Consider the following 10,666-nt stretch of genomic DNA (forward strand, 5'->3'; position numbering starts at 1 on the left):
TTGTCAAAAGGACTCTAGCTTTTGGCACCACTTTACTGGTGCTTTTTAGCGTGAGGGATTATATTCCGTGTAATGGTTTTCTCACATTTGGTTGGTTAAAAAAATAAAGACAGCTATCTGCAATCTGATGAGTTTGGATTTATAATATTATGTTGTTTTGTAAATGCAATAATATCTTTACCTAAATACTATTCAAACATCCATTTCTAGAAATCTAGAGCTGCAAAAAATTCTTTCTATTTTTCACACTGGAATTTTATTTTTTATTTTTTATTTTCAGGGTTTAGGTTACGTGGCTTTTAGGGGTGAGTAAAACTCGATTTGATTTGAAAAAATTTAAAAAATTTTGAATTTTGAACTAATCGAATCGAGTTATTCAAGTTTTGAGTACAAATCGAGTTGAATTTTACAATATTCGAATAACAGATTGGTGTAAATACCCTTTTAGTCCCTATTCATTTTAAAAATGAGCAAACCGGTCTCTCTTAACAAAAAAATTCAAAATATTTATAAAAGTTCTAAAATATATTTTTTAAATTATAAAATTTAAAAAAAAATCTAAAGAATATATAAAGAAGCTTAAAATTTTAAAATTTTTCTAAAATAATAATTTTGGGACCTAAATAAGTTAATTAAATATTCAAGTTCATAGTACTAAAGTATATTATTTTTTATTTTTTTCTTTGAAAAAGCTTTCAAATATATATGGTTTCAAATTTATGTGCTCTAACATGGAATTAGTTATACTGTAAAAATATTTTAATTTGACATGTTTAATTTTTTTTAATTTAACTCGAATAATTTCACTCGATTCTATTCAACTCAAATTCCATTTCACTCAACTCAATTCGAAATTTTTTGAATCGAGTTAGGATGATAAATAGGACTCGTCTACTTCATTAACTCGAAATTTTTTAACTCAATTCGATCGAACGCTCACCCCTATGTGACTTATAGATTATATATTATTAATTACATATTTTATTCATGTTTAACTATGTTTTGGAATCTTTACTTATACTATTAGTAAAATCCCTAGTTGAGTTGGTGTCACGAGTCAAGCGGGCACCAACTCGGTTAGGAAATTACAAAAATGACCTTTCATATTTAAAACAAGTTATATTATTCGAGGGTATTTTAATATTTTTAATTTAAAAAATAAAAATATGCATACAATAGGATTTGAACCTATGTCACAGAAAAACTTTATAATTTACCACTCAATCAAGACTTTATTTTAATTTATTTATACATTTTAATTTTACTGCACACTCTATTACCTCCATCAGTTGACAATTGTATGTTATTTTTAAATACACATCGCCTTTTAAATTAATGATTTTTCACACGCATATGCATGTGATAAGATTTCTTATTAATAATATATTTGATTGAGTTGGCACCACAAGTTAACTTGATTAATCTTGACTCAAAATTGATGACAACATAGTAATAAACAATTTAATCTAATTTTTATTTTAATATCGTATATATTTCATATGTTATTATTATTAATTAGTTTTAAACCATACATTTCATTATTTATTATATGATATTTTTAAACACACATTTGTGTTCTAAATTTGTAATTTCCATACGCATACACGTGTGATAGGATTTGTAGTATATATAACTAGGTTATGTAATACTCATGATATAGATGAAAAAAATATTTATTTAAAGAATGGTTTAAATTAATTTATTTAAAATACAATTTTAAAATTAAAAGATAAAAACATTTTAAAAATAGTTTTAAATTTTTACTAACAAAATTAATGGTGGTTAATTTGTGATGCCAAATTCCATAATTTTTTAATACAATATAGGGTTTTTACCCAAATAGTATAGAAAAAAATACTGAAATAGGATGTCAGAAAAAAAATTTACCAAAATAGGTTACTTTTTCATTGGAGCCTATTAGATAGGCGCCAATGAATAAAATAATAATATTTTTTTTGAATAAAATATAATTTTATATTTTTTCGGGTTAGTATATAACCCGTATAATACATAGTATTGGCGCCTATCTGGGAGGCGTCAATGGTGGTGCCTACCTGGGAGGCGCCAATGGTGGTGCCATTCTGAGAGGCACCAATGCTGTTATTTTTCCCTATAAATACCCTCAACACAGATATAAATTTTACTCCAGAAAAGAAAGAAATAAGAAGGAAGGAAGCAGAAGAAAAGAAGGAAGGAAAAGAAGAAAAAATTAGGTATTTTGGTTTTTCTTTTTAAATAGAATGTAGAGTATTATTAGTAATTTTATTATTTGAAAGTTATTTTGTCATGTTATTAATTTTGTTAGCTTCTGAATGAAAAACTTTGCATTAAAATTTTTATGTAATCTATTTACATTTTGAAACTGTTTTAAGAAATTTGAAATTTTTTTTTTACGATCTAGTATTGAAATGGATAATCAGTTTTTTGTATGCGTTTATTTCGATGGAGAAATTTTGAAAACAACTGTGGGATGTATATTTGAATGTCGCAAACAAGTAGCAATGAGATTTGATAGAAATATCTCGTTTGATGATATGAAGGAAAAAATTAGTGAAAAAATTTATAGACGTTGTGGGAGAAGGATATCAAAAGTTTTCTCCAAGTTTCCAGTTTCAACAGATCCAATAAAATTTACCGAAATGGAACTTGTAGACGATGAAGACGTGGAAACAATGGTCGCTCTTTATTGTGGGACTGAGAGTAACAAAAATGCACCGATTCAGTTATTTGCTGAGTTAGCCAGTGTGGAGGCAACTGAAGATCCCACTCCATTAGGTGAAGAAGATGGTGTTGAAGCGCCGTGTATGGTGGTTCCGGTATCGTATGTTGATAGCCAATCACCTATACATGGGATAAATATTGATCTTAATGCTGCAGTCGAGACTGATGTGGTTGGTGATGATGTATACTATAGTAGTGATCCTGTTGATTACGAAGTGGATAGTGAGAGTGATCCCGACGCAGACGAGGTCCCGGATGATATTGACGACGAAGGCGTGAATGAGGATGGAAACGTTAATGCGTCTTCAGTCGGAAACCAGATTCGTCGTTTTGTGATACACAATAATTCTGGGGCACACATGTCTCGGATAGACCCCGATGCAGCTGATCCGAACCCGGCTAACTCTAAGTATGGTATTAGGCGTTCATCTGGCTGAAACCCTACACTATTAACACGGCCCCTCAATGCGCGGTACGGACCCTGACATTATTAAATTAGCAAAATAGTTAATACAATATAATTTAATTCAACAAATAACATGAATATCAAAAATAAATTTTATTACCATCTCATTAATAATACTTGATATGTGATTATTATTATTAATTAGAGAACCCATTTCCTGCAAATCTGCAATAAAAAAATGAATTCAGTTAATTTGTTTCAAAAAATCAATAATTACTGTTAAATAAATACAAAATCAAATAAAATTTAATTATATAAAAGTTACATTATATAAAAATTAAATGAGTTAACAACAACTATATGATTAAAAAGTCAGTTATACTTAAACTTTTAATAAAATGATTTTAATTTTTTATAATTAAACTTTTAATGAAATGATTTTAATTTTTTATAAACTTTATATGTTAAACTCACCAAATACTAAACTAAACACAACAACTTATAGCTTAATCCTAAATTACTAATAAATTAAATTTTAAATAATTACAAACACAAAATTTATAACATAATCCCAAATTACTAACAAATTAATTATAAAATAATTACAATATTCATACAAAAAATTACAATATTACAATATATCCCCACATTACAATATTCATACAAAATTACAAAATTACAATATTCATACAAAAAATTGCAATATTCATACAAAATTATAATATTACAATATTCATACAAAAAATATAATATTCATACAAAATTACAATATTCATACAAAACTATAATATTACAATATTCATACAAAAAATTATAATATTCATACAAAATTACAATATTCATACAAAAATTACTAATCCAAAACTATAAATACAAATTTAATTATAAAATAATTACAATATTTATACAACATTACAATATTCATAAAAAATTATAATATTCATACAAAAAGTTAAAATATTCATACAAAATTCTAATCTAAACTATAAACACTAAATATAGATAATTTATAATTAATAATTGATAACAAAAATTCACAATATCTTCTAAAATATATCCTAAAAATTCACAAACTATAAACTTTTAAATTATAAACAAAATTATGTATTAAAAATACATTACCTTTTTTTCTTTCTTTCTTCTTCTTCTTCTTCTTCTCCTTCTCTTCTTCTCATTTCTCTCTTTTTTTTTTCTCTACCGTGTGGCATTGGGACCATTTGCAAATACTTATAGGCAAAAGAAAAAAAGCATGAAGGGACAACACATGCAAGAAGATGCAGGGGTCTGCAACTGGCAAGAGGGCACCATTGGCGCCTCCATGAGGCTCCTTCATTGGCGCCTACTAGACAGGCGCCACCCGACCCGACCCGACCCGACCGTATTTTCACCCGTATTTTTTAAAAAAATTAAAAAAAGTATACAATTATATTTTATTCAAAAATATATATATTATTATTTTATTCATTAGCGCCTATCTAATAGGCTCCAATGAAAAAGTAACCTATTTTAGTAAAAAAAATTCTAACATCCTATTTCAGTATTTTTTTTTCTATACTATTTGGGTAAAAACCCTACAATATAGATATAGAGATGAAGCTAAAAAGTAATTAATCTACATCTCTAAAATTACAAACATAATTTTATAACAAGATATTTCTAGCAAACCAACCAGCGCCCGCTGGGGTCCATCCCTAAAATTGGAAAATTTTCATTTAGACTCCTTAAAATTTTTAAAATTTTAAATTAATAAAGATAAAATTTTCTTTGGCCCCCTAAAAATATAAAAAATTAATTCAATCTTTTAAAAATTATAAAATATAAACTATTAAAATAACAAAATTACATTTTTTTTATCGTAAGACTTACAATTTAATTTCGACCCCTAAAAGAATTTTCCTAATTTCACCCTTGAAAACAACCCATTCAAAAAAAATGAATACACGAATAAATCACTGTAATTGAAGGGGATGTGCCCAAAAAAAAATTTGTGTGACAACGAATTGGAAACTTCTGCCTTTTTGAATAATAGTCCAAACATTGCATCTGAATGGCAAGTTGCATGGCAAGTTGCTGTTTCAGTTCAAACCCTCAATCAATTATGAAAAGACTATCCATGACCATGCAACTTTTCTGCTATCATACAATTCACTTCATGCCCATAGAAAGTAAGTTAGTGTGGACATCAAGTTGTTGGTATTTAATAAATAAGGTTGTTGGCATTTAATAGCAGTAGGTGGTATTGATTAGTATTTTAAATCAATAAGGATCAATTTGTGTCAGTTAATATCAATTTACACATAAATATAGAACAAAAAAAATTTCATGATTTCTGTAGAAGTCATACAATGACGATGATAATGAAAATGAGAAATGTTTATGCGAGCGAGTGGCAAATCAATAGCGGTGGCGTACAATTTGGAGGTACCTTTCTGCCTGAATTACTATCAGGAAGGCAAGACTCGCCAGTATTACGGTCGCAGGGTCAAGGGATCTGGTTGTTTTATATTTACTGTTGCCAAAGTTGGATGCTGCACTTGCTTCGGAATCCATCACCAACTCCATCGTCTTTATGTCGTCTGAAAGCTGCTAGCACTCTTTATTTTAAGAACCACCGGCTGCCGATGCTCTTGTTCTTCTTAACCATGTCGCCGCACAGTGTCGGTTGGTGCTCAATAGCATCACCATTATCATTAGCGCCAGCATTGCTAAACTCAAACCTCGATCATTCTCCTGCTGCCTCCCAAAACCTCTCTTATCATACAAAGGCACAACATTTCAATTTCATATATGAAATCGATTCTTATCCATTGACCTTAATATAATATATATGTTTCATAAAAAAATTGTATATATATGTGAAGAAAAATATTTATACAAAGCATACAATAATTAACAGATCACGGGTGTAGATGTTAGGATTTGATAATCTATTTTATGTTGTTTGGATAATAAATTCCGTTTTGTCAGTGATATTTATTTGTTTGATTTATTTAAAGTCGTTGAGTCATGAATTTCTTTTCTCTCTTTTCAGTTGTGATGTATGGCTATATAAAGTCATTTCCTCCTTCAATAATTGATATTCAATTCTTTTCAAAATTCTCTTTACCTTACATTTGGTATCAGCGCTTCTTCAAGGGACCTGATTGATTTAGAAGCAACAGCTCTCTATGTGATATTTTAGGCATTGAAGATGGCAACAGAAAGTTCATTTGTGTAGCTTGTTGTTCCAAAATTTGATGGACCCTATGATCATTGGGCAATGCTCATGGAAAACTTTATGCGATCAAAGGAATATTGGATCATAGTAGAAAATGGGGTACCTACAACAGTAGAAGGTAAAGGCCTAACAAAGGCAGAGAAGAAATAGGTCGAGGATCAAAAGTTGAAAGATTTGAGGGCAAAGAACTACCTATTTCAAGTATTAGATCGTTTAATCCTTGAGACAATCCTTAATAAGGATGCATCTAAAATTATATAGGATTCCATTAAACAGAAATTTTAAGGTGCAACAAGAGTAAAACATGCACACCTACAGGCTCTGCGAAAGGAATTTGAGATTCTTGAAATGAAGATTGGTGAATCTATCAATGAATATTTTGCTCGAACTCTCACAATAGTCAACAAGATGAAAATAAATTGTGAGAACAATACAGATGCTGAAGTGATCTAAAAAAAATTCTGAGATCAATGACTTCCAAGTTTAACTATGTTGTGTGTTCCATTGAGGAATCTAAAGACACAAGCATCTTGAATGTTGATGAATTACAAAGCAGCTTGTTGGTGCATGAGCAACGTATCAACATGAGTTCTTTAGCTAAAGAAACACAAGCGTTGAAGATTTTTTTTTGAGGAATAATTTGGTTCAAGAGGTCAAGGTCGAGGTGGTTACAGAGGAAGAGGAAGGGGAAGAGGAGACAAGGTCTTGATAACGCCACTGCGGAATGCTACAAATGTCACAAATTAAGACATTTTCAAGGGGAATGCTCAAGCAAAGGGCCAAACTATGCAGAAACTCAGGAGACAGTGAAGTTAGGCAACAACACAAGCTTGGCTGTAACAGGAAAAGGGCAATGTAAAAATATAGCGGATGGAATGTTGCAGATCATCACAGGAGTTTTTTATGTGCCAGAATTGAAGAATAATTGCTGAGTGTGGGGCATGTCAAAACCACTTTTTGAAAACAAAAATTAGTCGTCGACTTTAAATGAAAATGGAGAGTCGCCATCGATCCTTTATTGAGGTGTGATCGGATCACCTTGAAAACAATTTTGGTCTACGAATTTTAGGGAGAAAAATGGGTTCAGGAGTCGGTTACGTACGAGGAAGGATTAACACCCTCATAACGCCCAAAATTGACACCGAATTGATTAATTAATGTCTTAGTGTCGAAAATTTGAAAAGATTTTAAAATACGATCCTTTTTAAAAGAAGATTTGAATAAATTGACTTGGATGATAAGACCCGCTTATTTCGAAGAAGTAAAATGTCACACCCAGTGAGTTAGGGTGCAGCATTTCTAATCCTCGAAACTAAATTTGTCTTTTGACTTTTAAAATTCATGCATTTAAGTTTGAGAAGGATGTTCAATTATTTAGGTCAAATGAAAAATCAGAACTCAGTGAGTTAGGGTTCAATTCCCCAAAATTTTTAAATATCGAATATTGCCTTTATTTTTAGAAATCCTTAACTCAAGGTAGCAAAATGTCATATCCAGTGAGTTAGAACACAACATTTTGAAATCCCGAGAATAAACTCTTATTCGAAATTTGTACAATTTTATTGAAAAAGGGATACTCAGTTATTTGAATTTAATGAGAAAAATTGAAGCCCAGTAAGTTAGGGCACAACCTTCTCGAAAATCCTGGATACCGAGTCTTGTTTTATAAACCTTTGAATGAAAAATGTAAGGTGATTAAATGACAATATACGACGCAAAAGGATAATTTGTGAATAAATCATACATTAATTAAATGAACAATAGATAAATATAAGCAAGTAATACACATAGCAACAATAATCTCAATCACATATTATGCAAATACCAATATGGCAATATCAACATTCAAAAATTAAATGAATTAATAATCAAATTTAAAAGATACACTAAAAAATAGCAAGAGGAGAAATCATAATCAATAAATTATACGTGCAAAAGTTTTAAAATAAATAATGTATATGAATTTAAAATAGATTCAAAATAGAGTTAAAAATAAACACTTACTTAGAATAATAGTATTTTGATGAATTTTGTAGCAAATATTATACAAGAAGAAAATTAAAATATATAAAATAATATATATGTGTTAAAATAAGTAATACATAGTGAGACTAAAATTAATATGTTATAATACCTTAAAACAATAGCACATAGTAAAATAATATATATATATATATATATATATTTATTTATAATAACAATACATAATGAAGATTAAAACAATAATACTCAATAAATTTTAAAACATATGTATTAACAAATCCAAAATGGTAATATAAATTTATTTATAATATAAAATAATACAATATAAAAAATACTTAATGAAACTACATATTAATATATGATAATATTACAAAACTTAAAGTAATAATATAAATAACTAAATAATAATATACATATACATAGGTAAATAAACATATAAACTAATATAAATAATAATACTAATAATTATAATAACAGTAACATTAATAATGATAACAATAATAATAAAAATAATTAAGTAATTAAAAAATGCAAAAGGGATTAAATCGAAGTCAAAACCAAATTTAAGGGAAAAAACGCAATTAGAAATGTCCAAGGGTCATATTAAAACATGCGCAAAGAAACAAGGACCAAAACAGAAAATATCCCAACTCATTCTATGCGCAGCGTTTCGATTGGGGACTAAAGTGAAACAAATCCAAAATAACACGGGGAAAATTTAAAAACAGAAATGATTAATTTGAGATAATGGAATAAAATGGGGGATTAAAAGCATAAATAACCCATCAAGGCCCAAAACGCACTAATCATCAGCAGGTCGGGTTATCGGGTCAATGGCCTATACGACACCGTTTTGGAGCCACAAAATCTGGCCATAAACGGTGCCATTTCGAATGATATATAAATGCCACATAATAAAAAAACCTAAATCATTAGCCCCCTTAGCCACTTTAAACAGACTTTAAAAAAAACTAAGCTCTTCTCCTCTACCGCCTCAAATCTAGAACCCCCTCTTCGACTCCGATGAAGACGGATTAAAGGGGATTCCGACGACACGCCAAGGTAAGCTTTTCTTTCTTCTCTTCTTTTTTATTTTATGCATAAAAATAAGTAAAAAAACAGAACGATGAACAGCAAAAAAACAAAAAATCACATTTGTATTCAAACCTTTCTTTTTTTTGTATCTGTATTTTCAATCTTTTTTCTCTGTATTTCTTTCTGTAAAAAAGACCCTTTTTACAAATTTAATCAACTCTTTTTATAGCCGAAAAGAATTCTCGAAAAAACTCCTTTTTTACATTTTTTTTCTCTTTTCTACTATCATTTTTTGTATTTTTGCTATTGCTGCGCTGTTTGTTTACTGTTTGGATCCACTTTTTTCACGGGTATGTGTTGCGGAAGCGTCGATAATATTAATAACAATATTATCAGAAATATTTAGATAATTATTATGCCAACAATTATACTAAGAAAATTCCCAGTTAAATTGGAGGGGTCACAAATGGTCCCACTTAAAACCCAACAACTAGACAGAACTCACTTAGTTATTTATAGCAATAATAACTAAATAAATATAACCAACATAAAACTATTAAATATAAGCAAACAAATGAGAAATAAAACACCAGAATTTTAACGAGGTTCGGCCAATTTAGCTTACGTCCTCGGACACTACCAAATTAATATTTCCGCTAGAAATATTACAAATGAGAAGATCAACACCAAGTTACAATTAGCTACTTGGATTTTCAAAATGAGATTTTGGGATGATGAAACCTAAGGGGGAGGGGTTCTATATATAACAAACCAAACCCCCTCCCTTTCTATCTTTTCACAATGTGGGATATTGCCAATATTCAACAAATCTCCACCTTGGCGATATTCCACATTTTCAAACATCTTCTCATAACACAAACTTCAATAGTGTCTTCAAATTTGCGCCAAGGTTTTGTAGTATGCTCTGTGTTTGCAGCTTAGTCTGATCTTACACATCAGAAACATTTCCTAAAGCTTGTGGGTATTCCGCATTTGGTGGCTATTAAATAGAAACTTTGGCAAAAATGACAAAATAAAAACCATCCACTTCAACAACTTCCACCTCGTACATTTTGTCGAGGGTTGGAACTGCAAATACGAGACTTACAGTGGAAATTTTTGATGGAACAGGTCATTTCGGCATGTGGCAAAGTGAGCTTCTAGATGCCCTCTTTCAACAAGGTCTAGATATTGCCATTGAGGAAGAAAAACCATAAGGGGTTGATGATAAAGAATGGAAGACCATCAATCGATTGGCATGTGGTACAATTCGATCATGTCTTTCCAGAGAGCAGAAGTATACA

General features: G+C 29.6%; 1 long non-coding RNA gene across 1 annotated transcript; it reads right to left on the reverse strand.

Annotated features, from left to right (window-relative positions):
- Nucleotides 1-2,535: 2,535 nt before the first annotated feature.
- LOC128034547 (uncharacterized) lies at nucleotides 2,536-3,357 on the reverse strand. Its single transcript, XR_008190614.1, has 2 exons — nucleotides 3,288-3,357; nucleotides 2,536-3,202 (listed from the first exon to the last, which is right to left on the reverse strand). It is a non-coding gene; the product is annotated as an uncharacterized LOC128034547 (long non-coding RNA).
- Nucleotides 3,358-10,666: the final 7,309 nt, after the last annotated feature.

The sequence above is a fragment of the Gossypium raimondii genome, chromosome 11, assembly GCF_025698545.1.
Source record: "Gossypium raimondii isolate GPD5lz chromosome 11, ASM2569854v1, whole genome shotgun sequence".
NCBI classification, from domain to species: domain Eukaryota; kingdom Viridiplantae; phylum Streptophyta; class Magnoliopsida; order Malvales; family Malvaceae; genus Gossypium; species Gossypium raimondii.